Source organism: Hyperolius riggenbachi, chromosome 10, assembly GCF_040937935.1.
Source record: "Hyperolius riggenbachi isolate aHypRig1 chromosome 10, aHypRig1.pri, whole genome shotgun sequence".
NCBI classification, from domain to species: Eukaryota; Metazoa; Chordata; class Amphibia; order Anura; family Hyperoliidae; genus Hyperolius; species Hyperolius riggenbachi.
Window position 1 is genome coordinate 154,006,260 of NC_090655.1, and position 25,753 is coordinate 154,032,012.

Genomic DNA, 25,753 nt, shown 5'->3' on the forward strand with positions numbered 1-25,753 from the left:
CTTGATGCTATTAATAAATGAATATCTGGGGATTGCGACCAGGGATACCTGCTCTCTGAACTGTTGCTCATAGCTAGTAGGTGTAGTCCAGCGGACCATTCCTGGCAGGTAGTTGTAGGTGGTGTGTGGATGGCATTACAGCATGGGCTGGCCATATTGTTTTTAATATTTTGACAGATCTGTCAGATATTTTACTAGATATTCGTCTGAGTATGCACTTTAACTTTTTCTAATGCACTAATAAAGTGACCACACAGTGGGTTTGTTGGACATACACGCTCATTAGTGTGTTATTTTGTCCCCTTACCTTTTTCAATTACCTATACAGAGGCATCTAATACTGGCTACCTATACTGTGGTACCTATTCCTGACGATCTGGCTATATATACGGAGGTACCTATTACTGACTATCTATACAGAGGCATCTAATCCTGGCTATGTATACTGAGGTACCTATTCCTGGATATCTATACAGAGGCATCTAATTATATTGAGGTACCTATTCCTGACTATCTATAAAGAGGCATCTCATCCTGACTATCTATACAGAGGCATTTAATCCTGGCTATGTATACTGAGGTACCTATTCCTGGATATCTATACAGTGGCCTCTAATCCTGGCTATGTATACTGAGGTACCTATTCCTGACTCGGTATCAGTAGATAATGGCACACAGCGCCTATGCATAAAAATGGCGCCGCATTAAAAAGATACGCTTATCGCTATTTATCGTTAGTACTGCATAATAATGGCGCAGAGGGAAAAAAGAAGAAAAACAGCACACAGTAACGTTATTTATCAATAGTGCTGTTCATATGCCAAACAGCAGACGTTATTTTGCACAGTAACGTTATTTTTCAATAGCGCCCTACATAAGCCAAATTGCAGAAGTTATTTAACTGCAAAACAGTGAATGGATTTAATGTAACACTGTCAAGGTTAGGCACCACCAGGGGAGATTTAGGGTTAGGCACCACCATGGAGGTCTTAGGGTTAGGCACCACCAGGGGGGTGCTTAGGGTTAGGCACCACCAGGGGAGTGGTTAAGGTTAGGCACCACCAGGGGAGTGGCTAAGGTTAGGCACCTCCAAGGGGGTGGTTAGGGTTAGGCACCACCAGGGCAGTGGTTAAGGTTAGGCACCACCAGGGGGGTGGTTAGGGTTAGGCACCACCGGGTGGTTAGGGTTGGGCACCACCAGGGGGTGGTTAGGCACCATCAGGGGGGTGGTTAGGGTTAGGCACCACCAGGAAGGTCTTAGGGTTAGGGATAGGTACAGAGAGGGTTCTGTGTGTTAACGCTAAATAACAATAAGGCTTTATCGTTAAATAGCGATAAGCGTCAAACGGATTAGCGGCAACACCGTGCGCCATTATTCGCAGGCGCCATTTTCAGATGGACCCTCCTGACTATCTATACAGAGGCATCTAATCCTGGCTATCTATACTCAGGTACCTATTCAGGACTGTACAGAGGCATCTAATCCTGGCTATGTAAACTGAGGTACCTATTACTGACGACCTATACAGAGGCATCTAATCCTGGCTACCTATACTGAGGTACCTGTTCCTGAGTATCTATACAGAGGCATCTAATCCTGGCTATGTATACTGAGGTACCTATTCTGGACTATACAGAGGCATCTAATCCTGGCTACCTATACTGAGGTACCGGTTCCTGACTATCTATATAGAGACATCTAATCTTGGCTATCTATACTGAGGCATCTAATCCTGGCTACCTATAAAGAGGCATCTAATCCTGACTATCTATACTGAGGTACCTATTCCTGACTATCTGGACAGAGACATCTAATCCTGGCTATGTATACTGAGGTACCTATTCCTGACTATCTATACAGAGGCATCTAATCCTGGCTACCTATACTGAGGTATTAGTTCCTGACTATCTGGACAGAGGCATCTAATCCTGGCTATGTATACTGAGGTACCTATTCCGGACAATACAGAGGCATCTAATCCTGGCTATGTATACTGAGGTACCTATTCCTGACTATCTATACAGAGGCATCTAATCCTGGCTATGTATTCTAAGGTACCTATTCCGGACTATTCAGAGGCATCTAATCCTGGCTATGTATACTGAGATACCTGTTTCTGACTATCTATACAGAGGCATCTAATCCTGGCTACCTATACTGAGGTACCTGTTCCTGACTATCTATACAGAGGCATCTAATCCTGGCTATGTATACTGAGATACCTATTCCTGACTATCTGGACAGAGGCATCTAATCCTGGCTACCTATACTGAGGTGAGTACATTTGAAATCGGCGCCGGTAGACTTGGGTGCAGAATACAGCCGGTATATGGCTGATCCTGCTTCTGCACAAGTCCGCGCCGTGTTAATTAATATTTCCCCTCCAGGCCGCCATGGATGGTAGGTAATGAAATATTTCGGCTTCCAGCTATTGCTGGAGGCTGAATTATTGTGATTGTTAAGCAACCTCGGCTCCGTCTTCTGACGGCGACGACGTTACTCACTGAGCGCCGCTATAGACTGATTCCTATTGTAGTCTATGGCGACGTTGGCTGCGCCCAAATCTAGCAGCGCTGAAAAGCACTGCTCCGTACTGAGGTACCTGTTCCTGACTATCTATACAGAGGCATTTAATCCTGGCTATCTATACTGAGGTACCTATTCCTGACTATCTATACAGAGGCATCTAATCCTGGCTATCTATACCGAGGTACCTATTCCTGACGATCTATACAGAGGCATCTAATCCTGGCTACCTACACTGAGGTACCTGTTCCTTACTATACAGAGGCATCTAATCCTGGCTATGTATACTGAGGTACCTATTCCGGACTATTCAAAGTAGGGATGGGACTTCGAATCCGGCGAATCCACGAATCCATCGAATCTTAAGAAAGATTCGAGATTCGTGGATTCAAATCCCCATGCCATTTGCGCGCATTCGAATCCGACGAATGCGCACAACCCGCCGCATCATTTCGTCGCACACGACGCTTTGTATTACCTGCGCCGCTTGTGACGTCATCGCGACCACCTCCGACCTCGCGTTCCATCCGCGCGTCACTCCTGCTCGCCACGTGATGACGTTGACGCTGCCCCTTGAAGACGTCGCTCTCGCGGAGAAGACCCGGCGTGGACGTCGCAAGAGCTGAAGGCGTGGACGGACGGGCGAAAGAAGAAGCTACAGGTCAGGTACAGTATGTCGGGGGGGTGCCCGGGGGCCCTAGAAGACCTTGCTTGCCGGTCGGGTGCGGGCCTACGTGAGGTCGGGCGGCCTACTTATTTTTTGTGGGGGAGGGGACCTATGCCTGCCTGGCTACTTATACTGGGGGGACCTATGCCTGGCTACCTATACTGGTGGGACCTATGCCTGGCTACGTACACTGGGGGGGACCTATGCCTGGCTACCTATACTGGGGGGACCTATGCCTGGCTACCTACACTGGGGGGGACCTATGCCTGGCTACCTACACTGGGGGGGACCTATGCCTGGCTACCTATACTGGGGGGACCTATGCCTGGCTACCTATACTGGTGGGACCTATGCCTGGCTACCTACACTGGGGGGGGACCTATGCCTGGCTACCTACACTGGGGGGGACCTATGCCTGGCTACCTATACTGGGGGGACCTATGCCTGGCTACCTATACTGATGGGACCTATGCCTGGCTACCTACACTGGGGGGGACCTATGCCTGGCTACCTATACTGGGGGGACCTATGCCTGGCTACCTACACTGGGGGGGACCTATGCCTGGCTACCTACACTGGGGGGGGACCTATGCCTGGCTACCTATACTGGGGGGACCTATGCCTGGCTACCTATACTGGTGGGACCTATGCCTGGCTACCTACACTGGGGGGGACCTATGCCTGGCTACCTACACTGGGGGGGGGGCTATGCCTGGCTACCTATACTGGGGGACCTATGCCTACTGGGGGGACCTATGCCTGGCTACCTACACTGGGGGGACCTATGCCTGGCTACGTACACTGGGGGGACCTATGCCTGGCTACCTATACTGGGGGGACCTATGCCTGGCTACCTATACTGGTGGGACCTATGCCTGGTTACCTACACTGGGGGGACCTATGCCTGGCTACCTATACTGGGGGGACCTATGCCTGGCTACCTATACTGGGGGGACCTATGCCTGGCTACCTATACTGGGGGGACCTATGCCTGGCTAACTATACTGGAGGGACCTATGCCTGGCTACCTGTACTGGGGGACCTATGCCTGGCTACCTATACTGGTGGGACCTATGCCTGGCTACCTACACTGGGGGGGACCTATGCCTGGCTACCTACACTGGGGGGGACCTATGCCTGGCTACCTATACTGGGGGGACCTATGCCTACTGGGGGGACCTATGCCTGGCTACCTATACTGGGGTGACCTATGCCTGGCTACCTATACTGGGGTGACCTATGCCTGGCTACCTATACTGGGGGGACCTATGCCTGGCTACCTATACTGGGAGGACCTATGCCTGGCTACCTGTCCTGGGGGGACCTATGCCTGGCTACCTATACTGGGGGATCTATTTCTGGCTACCTATACTGGGGGGGACCTATGCCTGGCTACCTATACTGGGGGGGACCTATGCCTGGCTACCTACACTGGGGGGGACCGATGCCTGGCTACCTATACTGGGGGCACCTATGCCTGGCTATCTATACTGGGGCACCTTTACCAGAAGCTACCTATACTGTCATTTTGATTATCATGTGCTTGTTCTTTGAGAAAAGGTTTGGTTGAACTCATATGAGCCTTTCCTACCCTTCTCCCTTTATGAATGCCTGCAGTCCAAGCCCCACACAAGCCAGATACTCGCTGTTGCCTGAGCCTCACACAAGCTGCCGCCTGAGCCTCACACAAGCTGCCGCCAAAGACAACGACCACCACAGACATCTTGCTACAGTAAGAAAAGTACTATACTCGCATTCTGTTTGTCTTTGAGGGGCACAATGTACTGTACCTGACTACCTATGCCTGGCTACGCTAGCTAAACTTTGGGCACCTGAACCATAAGCTACCTATACTGGGGGCACCTATGCCTGGCTATCTATACTGAGGGCACCTATGCCTGGCTACCTATACTAGGGGCACCTATGCCTGGCTACCTATACTGGGGGGGACCTATGCCTGGCTACCTGTACTGGGGGCACCTATGCCTGGCTACCTGTACTGGGGGTACCTATGCCTGGCTACCTGTACTGGGGGCACCTATGCCTGGCTACCTGTACTGGGGGCACCTATGCCTGGCTACCTGTACTGGGGGCACCTATGCCTGGCTACCTGTACTGGGGGCACCTATGCCTGGCTATCTGTACTGGGGGCACCTATGCCTGGCTACCTGTACTGGGGGCACCTATGCCTGGCTATCTATACTGGGGGCAACTATACCACGGATCGCACAATTCTTATGTGCAGGATTCGTTAGATTCGGGATTCGAAAGGTTCGAGATATTCGAGAACCTTTTCGGATTCGGATTCGAAAAAATTGTGGATTCGTCCCATCCCTAATTCAAAGGCATCTAATCCTGGCTATGTATACTGAGGTACCAATTCCTGACTATCTATACAGAGGCATCTAATCCTGGCTATGTATACTGAGATACCTATTCCTGACTACACAGAGGCATCTTATCCTGACTATGTATACTGAAGTACCTATTCCGGACTATACAGAGGCATCTAATACTGGCTATGTATACTGAGGTACCTATTCCTGACTATCTATACAGAGGCATCTAATCCTGGCTACCTATACTGAGGTACCTGTTCATGGCTATCTATACAGAGGCATCTACTCCTGGCTACCTATACTGATTTACCTGTTCCTGACTATACAGAGGCATCTAATCCTGGCTATCTACACTAAAGCTGGCCATACACTAGGCCGATTCCCCGCCGGGGGATCGAATCTGCTGTCAAATCGTTAATGTTAACGCAAAATTTCGATCTATTTCGTCCCGAAATAGATCGGTCCCGTCAATTGCTCCGTGCGGGAAATTACCGTCGATCGCCCGCGGGTAGGGAGCGCGTCGCTAGCGGCGTTTGAGTAACCGACGTCTGACGCAATACAGCTGCAATACATTACCTGCTCCGCTGGTGCGACTCCACAGGTCTCCGCTGTCTTCTTCTCCGCTCTGATCTGGTCTCCGGCTGGCTTCACTGAACTTCCTGTCCCGGCAGGAACAGTAGAGGGCGCTCTACTGTTTAAACTTCTCCCAGACAGGAAGAAGTGAAGCCTGCCGGACCTGGAGACCAGACCAGAGCAGAGAAGAAGACAGCAGAGACGGGGGGAGTCGCGCCGGCGGAGCAGGTAATGTATGCGGGGTGGCGGGAGCGGCGGCAGCACCATCACCACAGATTGTGAACGGTGTCAGGCTGAAATCGGTTCACAATCTGTTTGCAGTAAAGGCAGCCATACGATCCCTCTCTGATTAGATTCGATCAGAGAGGGATCTATCTGTTGGTCGAATCTGATGGCAAATCGACCAGTGTATGGCTACCTTAAGGTACCTATTCCTGACTATCTATAGAAAGGCATCTAATCCTGGCTATCTATACTGATGTACTTGTTACTGACTATCAATACAGAGGCATCTAATCCTGGCTATGTATACTGAGGTACCTATTCCTGGATATCTATACAGAGGCATCTAATCCTGGCTATGTATACTGAGGTAAAAAGATAGAAGAGACAACGGAGCGATCCTTGGTGTATTAACTTATTAATATCGGTAGACACGCAACATAGATACACTTACAGTGTGTTGGTAGAATAAGCGCTTGTCAGGCCTGCTGGCGGTCCTCTCCACGCTCCTGTGTCTGGCCGGGGCTACGGGAGCGATGTTGTCAGCGGGAGTGACGCGCGGTGGGCAGAGCCTGATGCGCTGGAGCCGTATGACGTCACGACATGTTTTTTTTTTCCAAAGCCCGGCAGTGACCTCAGTATGTGTATTATGCACATCATTTCTACCATTTGCCCGGTAGTTTTATCAAGATGAATTCTTAATTCGTAATTTTTAATTCATTTGTCTTTTAACTAATAAAGTTTTTGTTTTAAATATACTAGTATTTTAAAAAGGACACGCCAATAGATGGAGTCCTATAGCCCATTTATCTCAAGCACTCCCACTCTGGGAAGCTTAAAAGCGAGCCGTAGTTGCCGTAGCATCACCTGACGAAGGCGTGGTTACGCCGAAATGCGACGTGACATTATACGGCTCCAGCGCACCAGGCTCCGCACACCGCGTGTCACTCCCACTGACAACATCGCTCCCGTAGCCCCGGCCAGGCACAGGAGCGTGGAGAGGACTGCCAGCAGGCCTGTCAAGCGCTTATTCTACCAACATTCTGTAAGTGTATCTATGTTGCGTGTCTACCGATATTAAAAAGTTAATACACCAAGGAGCGCTCCGTTGTCTCTTCTATCTTTTCACTCAGGATTGCTGGCGCCACCCAGCTAAAGGAGCAGCACCTGCAACCCATCCCAGTATCAGGGCAGCGCAGGTTATTTTCTACCTTTGGATATGTATACTGAGGTACCTATTCCGGACTATACAGAGGCATCTAATCCTGGCTATGTATACTGAGGTACCTGTTCCTGACTATCTATACAGAGGCATCTAATCTTGGCTATCTATACTAAGGCATCTAATCCTGGCTACCTATAAAGAGGCATCTAATCCTGACTATCTATACTGAGGTACCTATTCCTGACTATCTAGACTGAGGTATCTAATCCTTGCTATCTATACTGAGGTATCTAATCCTGGCTACCTATAAAGAGGCATCTAATCCTGACTAATCTATACTGATGTACCTATTCCTGACTATCTAGACAGAGGCATCTAATCCTGGCTATCTATACTGAGGTACCTATTTTTTGACTATCTGTACAGAGGAATCTAATCCTGGCTATGTATAATGAGGTACCTATTCTGGACTATCTATACAGAGGCATCTAATCCTGGCTACCTATACTGAGATATCTGTTCCTGACTTTCTATACAGAGGCAGCTAATCCTGGCTACCTATACTGATTTACCTGTTCCTGACTATCTATACAGAGGCATGTAATCCTGGCTATCTATACTGAGGTACCTATTCCTTACTATAGAGAGGCATCTAATCCTGGCTACCTATACTGAGGTACCTGTTCCTGACTATCTATACAGAGGCATCTAATCCTGGATACCTATACAGAGGCATCTAATCCTGGCTACCTATACAGAGGCGTTTCCTTCTGGGTACCATGTGACAATGCCGTCCATGCCACCTGCATGAGCGTGTAGCTGCATGCGGAGGTCCACCGTGTGTCTTCCACCCAGCGCTCAGTGAAGCGCGGCTCTGAGCTGAAGCCCTGTGTTATGGATTTAGCAGCATCTTGAGACCAGATAGGAAGCAGTTGTCCAGCAGATGTGTGAGAGACTTCTGCTTTACAACAGTAGCTCCGTTTGTCTCTGGGCCGCAATGCAGCATGCTTACGTATGCTGCATTGCTTGCTTTTGTACACGCTTTATGGTGGCATATTCCATACTCAAGAGTTCTAACTGATTAAATAACTGCGATTGAGTTGTAATCTGGACGCTCTGCTGGAATGGTGTGGACACTGCCGGAATTATTGCGTTGGCAATTGTTTGAGGAATAAAAGTATCAGATTAAGGTGCCAAGCATTGTTGCTTTTCCATCATAAATTGTGCTTGATGCTATTAACATTCAAATGAATATCTGGGGATTGCGACCAGGGATTCCTGCTCTCTGAACTGTTGCTCATAGCTAGTAGGTGTAGTCCAGCGGACCATTCCTGGCAGGTTGTTGTAGGTGGTGTGTGAATGGCATTACAGCATGGGCTGGCCATATTGTTTTTAATATTTTGACAGATCTGTCAGATATTTTACTAGATGTTCGTCTGAGTATGCACGTTCATTTTTTTCTAATGCACTAATAAAGTGACCACACAATGGGTTTGTTGGACATACACGCTCATTAGTGTGTTATTTTGTCCCCTTACCTATACAGAGGCATCTAATCCTGACTATACAGAGGCATCTAATCCTGGCTACCTATACTGAGGTACCTATTCCTGACTATCTATACAGAGGCATCTAATCCTGGCTATGTGTACAGAGGTACCTATTCCTGACTACCTATAAAGAGGCATCTAATCCTGACTATCTATAAAGAGGCATCTAATTCTGACTATCTATATAGAGGCATGTAATCCTGACTATCTATACTGAGGTACCTATTCCTGGCTATCTGTACAGAAGCATCTAATCCTGGCAGGGGCGTAGGGCCTGTGGTCGCAACGGTCGCCTCGGCGACCGGGCCCGGCTCCTGAAGAGGCGGGGGAGGGGCCCGGGGGCCCATGTCCGTTTGGACTCGTCTCGGAGATCCGTGCGTGCGTTATTGGGAGGGGGGAGCTGCAGCCGTGGGGAGGGCAGCCCGACCTCTCCCTCCCTTCCTCTCCCCGGGCCCCCCCCTCAGATGCAGAGTGAGCGGCGCACGGAAGCGCTGTAGGCAGAACTCACCTGCCTGCGTTCCAAGCGCCGCTGGTCTCCTCCCGCTCTGCATAGATGCTGTTACACACTGCTTCCGGCTAAACAGGAAGCAGTGTGTAACAACATCTAAACAGAGCGGGAGGAGACCAGCGGCGCAGGGACGGAGGTGAGTTCCGCCTACAGCGCTTCCGTGCGCCGCACACTCTGCATCTGAGGGGGAGAGGAAGGGGAGGGAGAGGGCAGCTAGCGACCTACCTACCTAACCTTTCCTGGGGGGGGCAGCTACCTACCTAACCTATCCTGGGGGGGGCAGCTACCTACCTAACCTATCCTGGGGGGGGCAGCTACCTACCTAACCTATCCTGGGGGGCCAGCTACCTACCTAACCTATCCTGGGGGGCCAGCTACCTACCTAACCTATCCTGGGGGGCCAGCTACCTACCTAACCTATCCTGGGGGGGCCAGCTACCTACCTAACCTATCCTGGGGGGCCAGCTACCTACCTAACCTATCCTGGGGGGCCAGCTACCTACCTAACCTATCCTGGGGGGCCAGCTACCTACCTAACCTATCCTGGGGGGCCAGCTACCTACCTAACCTATCCTGGGGGGGCAGCTACCTAACCTATCCTGGGGGGGCAGCTACCTACTTAACCTATCCTGGGGGGCCAGCTACCTACCTAACCTATCCTGGGGGGCCAGCTACCTACCTAACCTATCCTGGGGGGCCAGCTACCTACCTAACCTATCCTGGGGGGCCAGCTACCTACCTAACCTATCCTGGGGGGCCAGCTACCTACCTAACCTATCCTGGTGGGCAGCTACCTACTCTAACCTATCCTGGGGGGCCAGCTACCTACCTAACCTATCCTGGGGGGCCAGCTACCTACCTAACCTATCCTGGGGGGCCAGCTACCTACCTAACCTATCCTGGGGGGCAGCTACCTACTCTAACCTATCCTGGGGGGCAGCTACCTACTCTAACCTATCCTGGGGGGCAGCTACCTACTCTATCCTGGGGGAAAGCTACCTAATCTATCCTGGGGGGCAGCTACCTAACCTATCCTGGGGGGCACCTACCTCATCTAACCTATACTGGGGGGCAGCTACCTAATCTAACCTATACTGGGGGGCACCTACCTATCTAACCTGGGGGCACTTAATTGTCTAACCTGTATTCGGGGCACCTAGCTAGCCTATACAGGTGGCAACTATACTGGCTACCTATATTGGAGGCACCTACCTAACTAACCTATACTGGGGGCACCTACCTATCTAACCTATGCTGGGGGCAACTATACTGGCTACCTATATTAGAGGCACCCACCTAGCTAACCTGTACTGGCGGCGCCTGCCTATCTAACCTATACTGGGGGCAACTATACTGGCTACCTATGCTGGAGGCACCTACCTGGCTAACCTATACCGGGGGCAACTATACTGGCGTACCTATGCCTGGCTACCTATACTGGGGGGACCTATAGCTGGCTATAGGGATTCGGATATGTGTGTGCGTCGGGTGTTGCCGGGGGAGGGGGGGCTGTTGTTGCCGTGGGGGGGGGCCACATCCAGATTCCGCATCGGGGCCCAGAGGTTTGTAGCTACGCCACTGAATCCTGGCTATCTATACTGAGGTACCTATTCCTGACTATATAGAGGCAGCTAATCCTGGCTATGTATACTGAGGTACCCATTCCTGACTACCTATAAAGAGGCATCTAATCCTGACTATCTATACAGAGGTATCTATTCCTGGCTATATATACTGAGGTACCTATTGCTGACTATACAGAGGCATCTAATTCTATACTGAGGTACCTATCCCTGACTGTCTATACAGAGGCATCTAATCCTGACTATCTATACTGAGGCATCTAATCCTGGCTATCTATAAAGAGGCATCTAATCCTGACTATACTAAGGTACCTATTCTTGACTATCTATACAGAGGCATCTAATCCTGACTATCTATACTGAGGCATATAATCCTGACAGTGGCGGACACAGCCAGCAGTGGGCCCCTGTGCAAAATTGCAACTGCGGGCCCCTATGACCTGCAAGGCAAAAAATGGGTGTGGCTACAGCCTGCAAAAAATAGGTCTAGACAGAAAAATGGGCATGGCAATGACCGGATGAGGGCGGAGCTAACTGTAATTTAAAGCGAACCCGGGGTGAGGGTTTATTTCCTTTTAAACAATACTAGTTGCCTGGCGGACCTGCTGATCTATTTGGCTGCAGTAATAAACTGAATTACACCAGCAACAAGCATGCAGCTAATCTTCTCAGTTCAGACAATATTGTCAGAAACCCCTGACCTGCTGCATGCTTGTTCAGGGTCTATGGTTGAAAGAATAAGAGGCAACTGGTATTGCTTAAAAGGAGAGAAATGTGGTAGCCTCAAGATTATTCTCACCTCAGGTTCCCTTGAAAAGTGCAATGCAAAGACAGTGGGCCCAAGTTTTGGTGACCCTTTCCCCAGAAAATTCACATAATTGTGCAGGTTTTCTCAAGAAAATACACATCATGTCGGCAGATATGCCCAGAAAATACGTGCAATCATGTCGGCAGATATGCCCTGAAAATACGTGCAATCATGTCGGCAGATTTGCGCAGAAAATACATGCAATCATGTGGCAGACCTGCACAGAACATACACCTGCTAATATAAATAAAAAAACAAAAACATTTACTCACCTGCAGCAGCAGACCTCCTGTCCCAGCCTCCATCCGGCGCGCAGCTCCCATGGGTGGTTGGGTGGATAGGTAGCCTGGTGGGTGGGTGGGTAGGTAGCCTGGTGGGTGGGTAGGTAGGTAGGCAGCCTGGTGGGTGGGTAGGTAGGTAGCCTTTAGCCGGGTGGGTAGGTAACCTGGTGGGTGGGTGGGTAGGTAGGTACCCGGGTGGGTGGCTGATTAGCTGGGTGGGTAGGTAGCCTGGTGGGTGGGTAGCCGGGTGGGTAGGTAGCCTGGTGGGTGGGTAGGTAGCCTGGTGGGTGGGTAGGTAGGTAGGTAGCCGGGTGGGTGGGTAGGTAGGTAGCCCTTAGCCGGGTGGGTAGGTAGCCTGGTGGGTTGGTGGGTGGGTAGGTACCCGGGTGGGTGGCTGGTTAGCTGGGTGGGTAGGTAGCCTGGTGGGTAGCCGGGTGGGTAGGTAGCCTGGTGGGTGGGTAGGTAGCCTGGTGGGTGGGTAGGTAGCCTGGTGGGTGGGTAGGTAGGTAGCCCTTAGCCGGGTGGGTGGGTAGCCTGGTGGGTGGGTAGGTAGGTAGCCTGGTGGGTGGGTGGGTAGGTAGCCGGGTGGGTGGCTGGGTAGCTGGGTGGGTAGGTAGCCTGGTGGGTGGGTAGGTAGCCTGGTGGGTGGGTAGGTAGCCGGGTGGGTGGGTGGTTAGGTAGCTGGGTGGGTAGGTAGCCTGGTGTATGGGTAGCCTGGTGGGTAGGTAGCCAGGTGGGTGGGTTGGTAACTAGCCCGGTAGGAGGGTAGGTAGCCTGGTGGGTGGGTGGGTAGGTAGGTAGCCTGGTGGGTGGGTAGCCGGGTGGGTAGGTAGCCTGGTGGGTGGGTAGGTAGCCTGGTGGGTGGGTAGGTAGCCTGGTGGGTGGGTAGGTAGGTAGCCCTTAGCCGGGTGGGTGGGTAGCCTGGTGGGTGGGTAGGTAGGTAGCCTGGTGGGTGGGTGGGTAGGTAGCCGGGTGGGTGGCTGGGTAGCTGGGTGGGTAGGTAGCCTGGTGGGTGGGTAGGTAGCCTGGTGGGTGGGTAGGTAGCCGGGTGGGTGGGTGGTTAGGTAGCTGGGTGGGTAGGTAGCCTGGTGTATGGGTAGCCTGGTGGGTAGGTAGCCAGGTGGGTGGGTTGGTAACTAGCCCGGTAGGAGGGTAGGTAGCCTGGTGGGTGGGTGGGTGGGTAGGTAGGTAGCCTGGTGGGTGGGTAGCCGGGTGGGTAGGTAGCCTGATGGGTGGGTTGGTAACTAGCCCGGTAAGTAGGTAGCCGGGTAGGTGGGTGGTTAAAAAGTATCCTATATGTTATTTCAGGTAATGTACTATGTGTGTGCCAAATTTCATTCAAATTCCTTCAGCCATTTTTGCGTGATCGAGTAACAAACATCCGAACTTCCCCTTTTATAATATTAGTAGGATATGCTGCATTTTATATATGGACTGCATTTTCTGTATGGGCTAATATGCTCATTTTATGTGTGGCCTTATCTTTTTAACTTCTATATGGGCTAATGTGCTTCATTTTCTGTATGGGCTAATGTGCTGCAATTCATATATAGGCTGCTGTTTCTATATGGATTAACCTGCTTATTTTCTATATGGGCTAACATGCTTCATTTTATTAACCTCCTTGGCGGTATAGACGAGCTCAGCTCGTTCATGACCGCCGGAGGGCACCGCTCAGGCCCGCTGGGCCGATCTTCATAATTTTTTTTAAACAGCACTTTGCTTGCTGCGTGTTGTGGCCACTCGCCGCCGCTCGCTGCTAATGCGCAGGATGCGCAGGATCAGCCATATACCTGCTGTGTCCTGCGCCCAAGTCTACCGGCGCCGATTTCACATGTATGCACTACATTTTCTATACTGGCTAATGTGCTGCATTTTATTATATGTGAGATGGGCCCCTGTATTGGAGGGGGGGGGGGTTAGAAGCTGTGCCCCCACAGCTCTGGAGCCCCCTGCAGTCACTGGGGCTGCTCTCTGTGGTTACACCTCTGGTGAAAAGTGTGTCCTTTGGCCTTTGCCATACACAAACACTTGGAACATTATATGTTGGTATAGATATTGTGGGGACTGCTTGAGTGTCCTGAACGTAACTGCACAACACTTATAAAGCATATACAGTATATTAGAATCTTGCTGCTCAAATAAATTGTTCAAGTAGTCTGAAGTGTGTGTCCAGGTGCCCCCAATGTTCCTGGCATTCCCTTCAGCCATTGCTCACTTTAGGTCAGCATTGTCTGACAGTTATCTTCTATTGTTTTTCCTACACCTCCAGCTCACCCCTTTTCCCCTCCCCTTTCCGTACAACAGAACAGGCTACTCAGCAGATAGCCCGCTAGCATGTCTATACAGAGATCATTCCTAAATTACCACCTTGAACTAATGTTTTTATGTGAATGGAGTAATTCATATTTTAATAATATTAATCAACGTTTATAACAGTATTAATAAATTAAATGTTCTGTTTCCATAACCTCCTCAAGCCCTTGTCGAATACGTTCTGGATCGGTGGGATCAAGGAGGATTAAGAAGACTCTGAACTCTCCAGAGGCTTCCCACTACTGAGGTAAGTATTCAATTATTATTTTTTTCGCTTCAGGTACCCTTGAAAGGATGCACGAGGTGACATGATGACATAGACATGTGTATGTACAGCGCCAAGCATACAAATTACTATGCTGTGTTCCTTTTTTTCTTTCCCTGCCTGAAAGAGTTAAACATCAGTCATGCAAGTGACTGGCTTGGGACTGGTTGGGACCACAGCGTAACCCTCGCTGATAAGGAATTCCAGCTATAATACAGAAAATGGCTTCTGAGAGCAGAAAATAGATTAAAAAGGGTCAACAGTTCATAGATTGTAGCTCTGGCATACTTCAATAAAGGGCTATTTCGCAGAGACAATGAAACAGTAAAAACTGAAAAAGTAGATTTAAATATAAAATAAAACTGGGATATTTAAAAAAACAAAAAAAAATTAGGAGGAGGATCAGGGCATAGGGGCCAAGGTCGCAGCAGTTGCCTGTGCGACCGGGCCCCTGAGGGGCCCGCTTGTTCCCACCACAGTGGTGCCGCTGAGGTAGTCATCAGATACTCACTTCGGTACGATCCACGCGCTGCAGCTACAAACTTCTTCCTGTTCTTGTGTTCCATCTCACATTAAGAGTGCTCCCTAGGGGGCGCTTTTGCTGTGAGCTGGAACATAGGAGAGGAAGAAGTTTGTAGCTGCAGAGCGTGGATCTTGGCCGAAGTGACTATCCGATGACAGCTGAGCCACTGCTGCTGCGTCCCCCCCTCCGCCTGGCTACCTATATAGAGGCATCTAATACTGGCTACCTATAAAGAAGCATCTAATCCTGGCTATACAGAGGCATCTAATCCTGACTACCTATACAGAGTCATCTAATCCTGACTATATACACAGAGGCATCTAATACTGATTATCTAAACAGAGGCATCTAATCCTGACTACCTATACAGAGGCATCTAATCCTGACTATACAGAGGCATCTAATCCTGACTACTTCTACACAGCCATCTAATACTGACTATCTATACAGAGGCATCTAATCCTGACTACCTATACAGAGGCATCTAATCCTGACTACCTATACAGAGACATCTAATCCTGACTACCTATACACAGCCATCTAATACTGACTATCTATACAGAGGCATCTAATCCTGACTTTCTATACAGAGGCATCTAATCTTCACTACCTATACAGAGGCATCTAATCCTAACTATACAGAGGCATCTAATACTGACTACCTATACACAGCCATCTAATACTGACTACCTATACACAGCCATCTAATACTGACTATCTATACAGAGGCATCTAATCTTGACTACCTATACAGAGGCATCTAATCTTGACTACCTATACAGAGGCATCTAATCCTGACTATACAGAGGCATCTAATCCTGACTACCTATACAGAGCCATCTAATACTTACTATCTATACAGAGGCATCTAATCCTGACTACCTATACAGAAGCATCTAATCCTGGCTACCTATACAGAGGCATCTAATTCTGACTATACAGAAGCATCTCATCCTGGCTACCTATACAGAGGCATCTAATCCTGACTACCTATACAGAAGCATCTAATCCTGGCTACCTATATAGAGGCATCTAATCCTAGCTACCTATACAGAGCTATCTAATCCTGGCTACCTATAAAGAGGCATCTAATCCTGACTATCTATACTGAGGTTCCTATTCCTGGCTACCTATACAGAGGCATCTTATCCTGGCTACCTATACATAGGCATCTAATCCTGGATACCTTTACAGAGGCATCTAATCCTGACTATCTATACAGAAGCATCTAATCCTGACTACCTATACAGAGGCATCTAATCCTGACTACTTCTACAGAGGCATCTAATCCTGGCTACCTATACAGAAGCGTTTCCTTCCTGGTACCACATAACAATGCCCCCCATGCCACCTGCATCAGCGTGTAGCTGCATACGGAGGTCCACCGTGTGTCATCCACCCAGCGCTCAGTGGAGCGCGGCTCTGAGCTGAAGCCCTGTGTTATGGACTTAGCAGCATCTTGAGACCAGATAGGAAGTGGTTGTCCAATGGATGGAATAGAGACTTCTGCTTTACAAGAGTAACTTCGTTTGTCTCTGGGCCACAATGTCTTGTGCTTACACATGCTGCATCGCTTGCTTTTGTACACGCTTCATGGTGGCATATTCCATACTCAAGAGTGCTAACTGATTCAATAACTACGATTGAGTTGTGATCTGGACACTCTGCTGGAATTTTGTGGACACTGCCGGAATTATTGCGTTAGCAATTGTTTGAGGAATGAGAGCATCAGCTTTAAGGTGCCAAGCATTATTGCTTTTCCATCATGAATTGTGCTTGATGCTATTAACATTCAAATAAATATCTGGAGATTGTGACCAGAGATACCTGCTCTCTGAAATGTTGCTCATAGCTAGTAGGTGTAGTCCAGCGGACCATTTCTGGCAGGTAGTTGTAGGTGGTGTGTGAATGGCATTACAACGTTGGCCGTCCATACTGTTTTTAATATATTGAAAGATCTGTCAGATATTTTACAAGATGTTTGTCTGAGTATGCACGTTAACTTTTTCTAATGCACTAATAAAGTGACCACACAATGGGTTTGTTGGACATACATGCTCATTAGTGTTTTATTTTTTGGGCAACATTTCAGAAGAAAATAAACGCAGTGGGCAGCATTTCAGCAGAAAATAACACAATGTGGGCAACATTTCAGCAGAAAATAAGCACAGTGGGCAACATTTCAGCAGAAAATAAACGCAGTGGGCAACATTTCAGCAGAAAATAATGCAATGGGCCACATTTCAGCAGAAAATAAACGCAGTGGGCCACTTTTCACCAGAAAGTAAATGCAATGATGGGAGCATTTCACTAGAAAATAAACGGAATGAGTGCAGCTTTTCACCAGAAAATAAACACAGTGAGTGCAGCTTTTCACCAGAAAATAAACACAATGATGGCAGCATTTCACCAGAAAATAAACACAATGAGGGCAGCTTTTCACCAGAAAATAAACAGTGAGTGCAGTTTTTCACCTGAAAATAAACGCAATGATGGCAGCATTTCACCTGACAGAACTCTCCTCTCCCGGCGGCCTCTGGTGTGCAGTTCCCCGGTCGATGCTCTTGGAGCCTCCCGCGCTGACAGGCAGAGTGCAGGGCTACGGGAAGATGGAGCACAAAGCCCTGTACTGGAGACACAAATAGTCTCCAGTACAGGGCTTCGGGCGCCACCTTCCCGTAGCTGTAACGGTTGGGTGTCGCAACTCAGATGTCTGATTATTTGGTGATCTGCAGAATCACCAAAAATGCAGACGCTATACCTGATTATGTGTGATCTGCACAATCACCCATAATACCAGTATAGCAACACAAGGAGCGGAGTGTGTAGTGTTTGGTGCCACCGTAACTTTAATAGTTTTATGAGACCTCACCAGAGGGGCTGGTGAGGTACTACCGGTACACTGACCGTGTTATAGGGTTCGAGCTCCAGCAAGCTGGAGATACAATACTAAAGAGACCGAATCTCCCGAGGAGCGGGTGATTCAGAGTGTACTGCAGCTGAGTGATCACCCGAGGAGCGGGTGACTCAGACTGTACTGTAGCCTAGGAGCAGGAGATACTAACAGTACTGCACTAATGATCGCCTGAGAAGCAGGTGTTTCAGACTGTACTGCAGCCTAGGAGCAGAAAACGCAAACAGTACTGCACTAAAGAATAACTTCACCAGAGGAGCTGGTGAAGCTAGCACCTCACCAGTGGCGAGGGCCCACTGGTGAGTAGAATGGTCTGACAGGCAAGGTTTGGCAACAGAGAGGTACGTATCGGTACAGAATCGTGAGGCAGGAGAGTAATCGGTAATCAGGCAGAGGTTCAGCAACAGAGAGGTAAGTATCGGTACAGAATCGTGAGGCAGGAGAGTAATCGGTAATCAGGCAGAGGTTCAGCAACTTTAAGGCAGAAAGGCGGAAGTACAGAATCAGAAAACGAGATCAGAGTCAGAGTTTAGCCAAGAGTCATACACAGATAATCAATACAATATCAATAATTCCTAGTCTAGGTGTGAAGTCCTTGGCATCAACACCTGGGATCTAGTCTAAGGTCTGAGCGCTAACACAAGAAGTATTCACGACAGTAGACAGCGCCAGACTGAAGCCCGGAGGCTTAAGAAGCAGAGGAGACCTCACTGGCACGCCCCCCTTGCGCACAGCCAATCCTGGGCGCCGTGAGTCTCCTCTGCGATCAGCTGACCAGCAGGTCAGCTGACCGGCCTCCTCCCAGCATAAAGGTCCCGTCTGTGCACGCGCCCGCGCGAGACGGTGACTTTGAGATCTGGTTGTATGCCTCCCAGGGGTCACCTATATAATCTGTCTGGGCCTGAGAAACTAGCTATGCAGGAATACATCAGAGAAAACTTGGCTAAAGGGTTCATCCGTCCCTCCCGTTCACCAGCAGGGGCAGGATTCTTTTTTGTAAAGAAAAAAGATGGAGGCCTTCGTCCTTGCATTGATTATAGAGGCCTAAATAAGATCACAGGGAAAAATCGCTACCCTTTACCTTTAATTGACAATTTGTTTACTCAGGTGACCAACGCCAATATTTTCTCAAAGCTAGATCTGAGAGGGGCATACAATCTGGTGCGTATTAGAGATGGTGATAAATGAAAGACAGCCTTTAACACGCCCGACGGGCATTACGAGTACCTAGTGATGCCCTTCGGTTTGTGTAACGCTCCGGCTGTCTTCCAGGAGTTAATTAACGAGGTATTCAGGGAGGTGTTGGGGAAGTTCGTCCTAGTCTATCTGGACGATATACTGATCTTTTCGTCCAATCTTTCTGAACACCGCAGGCATGTTAAGTTTGTGCTAGAAAAGTTAAGACAGCATTTGCTTTATGCCAAACTGGAGAAATGTCTCTTCGAAGTAACCTCGGTTGCCTTCTTGGGGTACATTATCTCCACCTCTGGCCTCTCAATGGATCCAGGGAAGGTTTCCGCTGTCCTGGAGTGGCCTCAGCCTGTTGGACTGAAGGCGCTCCAGAGATTTCTGGGCTTTGCCAACTACTACAGAAGGTTCATAAAGGGGTACTCTACCATCATCTCGCCCCTCACTAGTCTCACCAAAAAAGGGGCCGATACTCATCACTGGTCAACAGAGGCTCATGCGGCTTTTTCCACACTAAAAAAACTGTTCTGTTCCGCACCTACATTGAGACATGTCGATGTCACCTTTCCCTTTATTGTGGAGGTTGATGCTTCAGAGGTGGGGGTGGGAGCTGTATTGTCTCAGAGGTCAGGCTTACAGGGCAAACTCCACCCATGTGCCTACTTTTCTCGTAGATTTTCAACCGCAGAGAAAAACTACGACATAGGCAACCGGGAGCTTTTGGCCATCAAGTTAGCTTTTGAGGAATGGCGACACTGGCTAGAAGGTGCAGAACACACTATCACAGTTTATAGAGATCATAAGAATCTGGAGTACATAGAGGGTGCTAAGAGACTTAGCCCCCGCCAGGCCCGGTGGTCCCTGTTCTTTGCAAGATTCAGATTTGTAATTACGTATACCCCTGGTAGTAAAAACATACAAAGCCGATGCCTTATCCAGGTGTTTTGAACCTGAGACAGTACAGCCCTCAGCCCCTGAGACCATTCTACCTCAGAAGGTAGTTCTGGCAGCCACTGAGACCTGGAGGGATTGGACAGTCACTCTGAGTCCTTACCAACAGGATGTTCCAGAGGGGAAGCCTGATGGGGTCATGTTTGTACCACTGCCTTTCCGTTTACAATTCTTGCAACTGTTTCATTCTCACAAGAATGCTGGTCATCCCGGGGCCACCAGAACCCAGGATTTACTGGCCAGATGTGCGTGGTGGCCTACATTGGCAACAGATTGTAAGGCGTTTGTAAGAGAGTGTGCAGTGTGTGCAAGGAGTAAACCCTCTCGTCAGGCCCCTGTTGGCACCTTACAGCCCTTGCCAGTTCCAAGTGAACCATGGACCCATGTCTCCATGTATTTTGTGGGTGAGCTCCCTCGGTCTGAGGGCAAGACGGTCATTTGGGTGGTAGTGGACAGATTCAGTAAGATGGCTCATTTTGTCCCTTTGAAAGGACTCCCCTCGGCACAGGAATTGGCGGATCTCTTCATCCAGCACATTTTCCGGCTGCATGGCATTCCGGAGAATGTAGTGTCAGATTGAGGAGTCCAATTTGTTTCAAAGTTTTGGAAAGCCTTCTGCCATCAGTTAGACATGGATCTTGCATTTTCATCAGGCTACCACCCACAGACCAACGGCCAGACCGAGAGAGTTAACCAATCCCTGGAACAGTTCCTCAGGTGTTATGTTGCAGATGCGCAATCCGATTGGGTAAAATGTTTGCCGTTTGCGGAATTTGCGCACAACAACCTGAAAAGCTCCTTTTCCGGGGTTTTCCCCATTCCAGGTAGTGTCAGGAAGATCAACTAAGTTTGCTCCTTTGCCGGTCGCATCTACACCGTTCCCAGCTCTGGAAGACTGGCAGAGGGCTCTAAAGGAGATTTGGGGAATGGTTAAGAGGAATCTGGGGAAGGCTTTCCAAACCCAGAAAAGACAGGCAGATAAAGGACGGTCTGTAGAGTGGAAGTTCTCTCCAGGGGATTTGGTGTGGGTATCCACTCGACATTTGGCCTTGAAGCAACTGTCACCCAAATTAGGCCCTAGATTTATAGGACCATTTCCAGTGTCCAAGAAAATCAATAATGTCACTTACGCGATTGATCTCCCAGCCAGTATGAGAGGTGTGAGATCATTCCATGTGTCTCTTTTGAAGCCAGCAGTACACGTGGATTCCCCCCCCCCCCCCCCCCCCCTGTGTTGGTGGATGACCAACCAGAGTATGAAATTGAAAAGATCCTGGACTCTCGCTTAGTGCAGAATTCCGTGCAGTATCTGGTCCACTGGAAAGGATATGGCATAGAGGAAAGATCTTGGGTGCCAGATTGTCGCATGCATGCGGAGGAATTAAAATAGGAGTTTCATGACTTACATCCTGGGAAGCCTGGGGGGAAGTGTCCGGAGTCCACTCCTCAGGAAAAGGGGTACTGTAATGGATTGCGGAGACACCGCCGCGCGGTCTGACAGCGAGGCGGCTGGTTCCGCGTTCAGACCGGCGGTTTCTCCGCAGCAGCATGCATCTGGTTTGTCTGAGCCTAGTAGTGCACACAGATTACACAGATGGAGAGCTACGCGCGCGCACTAACAGGCAGGCCCTTTATGCCAGTAAGAGAGGGATCAGCTGATCAGGACGATCAGCTGATCCCAGAGCAGTAGGTGATTGGCTGAATGGGGCTGGGCGGCGCTGAGGAGCGCTCTGCTATATATACATCTTGCCTGTCAGTTGCTGGTTGTCTGCCGTTGCTAATGCTTATGTGTTAGCACTCAGACCATAGTCAGATCTCATAGTGTGTTAGAACCAGGTGGACCTGGGAATTCACACTTAGCCAGATTACTGTGTTATTACTGTGTTATACTTTAGACCAGTTCCAGGGTGTTGAGACCACGGACCTCACACCCAAGCTTAGGGATACTGTGTTATACTTTAGACCAGCTCCAAAGAGTTGAGACCACGGACCTCACACCCAAGATTAGGGATACTGTGTCATTGCTGTGTTATTCTTTAGACCAGTTCCTGGGTGTTGAGACCACGGACCTCACACTCTAGACTAGGCCTCATCTGTTATGACCTATTGCTCTCTTGACCCTTCTCCTGCTCTCTGATTCGGTACCTACGCATATCTGATTACCTGTTGCCAACCCTGCCTGTCCATGGTTACCGAATCAGCCTTCTGTCTCTGTACCTTATCTGCTCGTGTGTTGCCGACCCGGCCTGGCCGACCCTTCTACCTGTGACACCCCCCGATGGGGTGTCCAGTAGCTGCAGGGACTCCCTGTCCCTCAGAGGGACCTCTCTGCAATCCAGTCAGGGACTCTATCTCATAGGAGTCCTTTGACTGCAGTAGAGTCTGACTCCCAGCAGTTCAGGGAATCAATGGCTCTCTGGTTATCTCTAACCCTGACTAGGAGATACTTGTTATACGGTCTAGGGTCACCTGCTCCTCAGGTAGTCCAGGCTCATATACTGTTGCACCAAACACTTACACTTTATCAGGTGTCCAGAGGTTAGTTATAGTTGTATTATTGGTGATTCTGCAGATCTTCTATAATCAGGTATATATCTGTATTCTTGGTGATACTGCAGGATCACCAATAATCAGATTCTCTCTGTGTGCTGACACCGATCGTTACAACTTTCCTTACACATCACAGGTCAAAATACAATCTTCTTCTCCTCACAGCCGATGCACCGGTAAAAACTGCGAGATAAAAAGGTTAAGTTACACAGAACATTTTATATATATTGAGCTACAACAGATCTTGTATAATCATCAACCACTTTACAGTACAACACCTTTGAACACCGTACCATTCAGTGAGGTATAGGGGCTTGGGTAGGGACAGGTCTACTGAGAAATTCAGCTCCTATACAGTCTCAGTCCCTTGTAGCCAACCCCAAGCTATATTGCTCAGCAAAACCTTAGGGGACTCGTGACTCTCTTTACTATGGTACTAAAGCAATTTCCACTGTTCGTTGGTTGGCAATTTGGCATCCAAAAGAATGTCCACTCTACTCAGAAGGTCTCTCAGACTTTTGCTCTTTATACTGTAATACTTAAACTATTGTATCTCTTAGGCACCACTTGTTTGGTTAGGACTTCCCAAAATAATAAACAAAATAAAGAAAGAATCAAACAATGAAACAGGGGTTAGAGAAATAAAGATAAATAAAATAAAATCACAAAATTGACCAATGCACTCAGCTATACCATCAATACCACACTCCTTCAATATAACTATTTTCTTATGCTATTTGAACTTTATGCTGAATAAGCTCTAATTTTGTTATGTTGCAAAAGTAGTAACTCCAACTTTGTTGACTCTTTATCTCTGTCAGATGTCACTCCGCTTCTCACTGTAGTTCACTTTAGTAACACAAGATGCAGTGAAACTCCCTCTCCACTCTTCTTCTTTAATGCTGACAGGTTAACAGATTTAGTTATCTCTCACTGACAGGTCCTCTTTATCTCCATGGCCCTGCTCTCTTTCTCTGTCTTAGGCCATGCACTTAGGTAACACATAAATCACACTTTGGTTCACTTCTCAAACCAGGCTTTCAGTAAACACTACAGAACACATCAACTGATGAACTATGAACTGAGCAGATTGACAGGAACAATGCCTGTGAATCAGGATTACTGCAAACGGCTGAGCTGTATTAATTCTGGGGGGCTTAATAGAGGCTGATCACTTTTCTGATGGCAAAAAGGCACTCACACTTAAAGCGGTTTAAAACCCTGACATAATATTCAATAAAAACATGTTTACCTACTTTTTATATGCCATACGGTTATCATATTTGCATTTGTGCATAAGTATTATTATTCATTTAGAAGTTAGAGGTTTCCAAAAGTACAGTTTTTTGCTTTGTGAGCTGACTTTGCATTTTATTAACCACTTGAGGACCCACCCTTTACCCCCCCTTAAGGACCAGCGTTATTTTTTGTGATCTGTGCTGGGTGGGCTCTGCAGCCCCCAGCACAGATCATGTTTCATGCAGAGCGATCAGATCGCCCCCCTTTTTTCCCCTCTATGGGGATGGTGTGCAGGGGGGGTCTGATCGCTCTGGTGGGCAGGCTTGTTGCGGGGGGGGGCACCTCAAAGCCCCCCTCCGTGGCGAAATTCCCCCCTCCCTCTCCTACCTGCTCATCCCCGGTGATCGGGGCTGCACAGGACGCTATCCGTCCTGTGCAGCCAGTGACGGGCTGTCCCCTGTCACATGGCGGCGATCCCCGGCCGCTGATTGGCCGGGGATCGCCGATCTGCCTTACGGCGCTGCTGCGCAGCAGCGCCGTACAATGTAAACAAAGCAGATTATTTCCGCTTGTGTTTACATTTAGCCTGCGAGCCGCGATCGGCGGCCCGCAGGCTATTCACGGAGCCCCCCGCCGTGAATTGACAGGAAGCAGCCCCTCGTGCAAGCGGCTGCTTCCTGATTAATTAGCCTGCAGCCGGCGTCCTGCAGCTGCCACTTTGCCGATGCACGGTATAAGCGTGCGGTCGGCAAGTGGTTAATAACTGGATTTATTTGTTGCTGTTTTGCAGGCAGACATGCTTTCAGTGTCTCTCTGTCTCCAACAGCTCCTGCACAGTCAGAGAATGTGTCACATTCCTCACTTGATACATTTAAGTAAACACAAGATAACTAGAGTTGAGCGGAAATTTTCGTAATTTCGCATTACTATAATTACGCATGCGAAATTTGCGATTACGATGCAAAATTGCGGTAGCGTAATTGCCATTAAAATCGTAATTGAAAATACCGTAAGCGTAATTTTCAATGCGTAATTTCGCGTTTCGTTCATGCCGTAATTTCGCATTAAACGCTACCGTAATTTCGCGTTAAACCGTAACGCTCCGTATAATATAAAAAAGCTGCCGACTTTAAGGGTTAATAGCAAAGCCCCCTTAAATGCTAAGAGCCTCAAATTTGGAGAATATATTAAGGAGATCAGGAGGAATAAGAGGAAACTTTTTTTTTTTCAAAAAGACCTTATAGTTTTTGAGAAAATTACTATAGGAATTACCAGGAAATCGCGGCCTCCACCTCCACCGCCCATCGGAGGTGGAGAAGAGCCCCTTGTCCTTGGATTGGACAAGGGCTCGGAGGGGGAGGGGAAAGCTTGGCTGCCCCTTCCCTTCCGAGACCCCCCAATCCATGGACCATGCGGGCTGGTATAGTCAGGGTGCGGAGCCCCACGCGGCCGGTGCTCCGCATTCTGGCTATCCCAGCCTGCATGGGGGACAAGGGGTTAAAGAGGTCTGGGAGGGGGGAACCCACGTCGTTTTTTTTTTAATATTTCCCACACTCAGAACGAAGTAAGTAAAACTCTTCCCAC

At 48.9% G+C, this 25,753-nt stretch overlaps 1 long non-coding RNA gene across 1 annotated transcript in view; it reads left to right on the forward strand.

The window, feature by feature from the left end:
• Positions 1-25,753, forward strand: part of LOC137535845 (uncharacterized) — a 135,365-nt gene that overhangs the window by 22,133 nt on the left and 87,479 nt on the right. The window contains exon 3 of the long non-coding RNA XR_011024476.1: positions 14,704-14,786. This is a non-coding gene — a long non-coding RNA (uncharacterized lncRNA). The remainder of the gene's footprint in view (positions 1-14,703; positions 14,787-25,753) is intronic.